Genomic DNA, 1,030 nt, shown 5'->3' with positions numbered 1-1,030 from the left:
TTTCTTTCTTCTCCTCCTCTCTCTCTCTCTCTCTCTCTTTCGCCCTTATAAGTCTAAAAAATACAAAATAAGTAAAATAAAAAAATCACAAAAAAAAGAAAGACAGAGAGATATCCCACGATGACATATTCTCCTTTCTTTTCTACAATTCCGATAAATACTTGACTTTTATCTAAAAGAATCCTTTTTATTTCTCTTTTTTTTTCTTAAAATTTTTTTTTTGCCTTTTGTTAAATAATTTTTTAAAATGAAAATATTACCATTGTCCTTTTTTTTTTGAAAAATTAAAAATTAATTCAATTTATGAAATACAAAAAAGAAAAAAAAACAATAAATTGCAAATATAATTTTTACAAGAATGCATCATTTTAAAATACAAAAAAACTTTTCAAGAAAACAAAACAAAGGATGGAATAAAAGTTGGTTGACTAAAAGAAAAAGTAATAAGTAAGTTGAATTCCATATTCAAAAATATTTTTCATAGAAATATCTTTGTTATATCATTTTTTTCATTTCCCTTTTTTTTCTCCTCTCTCTTTTTTTTTTTTGTCTTAAAATATACCGTAAACTTGTCGGAAAAAATTTTTTTCGGAAAAAAAAATCGCAATTTTTTTTTCGAACAAAAATTCGAAATTTTTTTAAGATAAAAAAAAAGTTTTTTAGTTAAGAAGTTAAGGTTAGAGAATTTCAAACGAAAAAAAAAGAAAAGAAAAAACGGTGAAAAAAACCTTCCGTTAATTTAATGAAAAAAAAAAAAGATGAAATTTTCTGGAAAAAAAAAATTTGTTTTTTGAAATTTCAACGATTATATACTAAGAAAAAAGTTTTTTTTTTTTTGCTTATTTATATTATTTTTCAATTTGTAAAAATTGTTATTTAAACTTTTTTTTAATATTTTTTTAAAAAAAATTTTTAAAAGCAAAAAAAAATGGGAAAAAAGATAAAGAAAAAATTACTTCAAATTTATTAACAAATAAATTTTTGCATACATTATATGGTATATGAGATGAAACGGGAAGGCGGGGGGAAT

The sequence above is a fragment of the Loa loa genome (assembly GCF_000183805.2).
Source record: "Loa loa unplaced genomic scaffold supercont3.256, whole genome shotgun sequence".
In the NCBI taxonomy this organism is placed as follows: Eukaryota; Metazoa; Nematoda; class Chromadorea; order Rhabditida; family Onchocercidae; genus Loa; species Loa loa.
Note: the sequence above shows the minus strand (reverse complement) of the source record.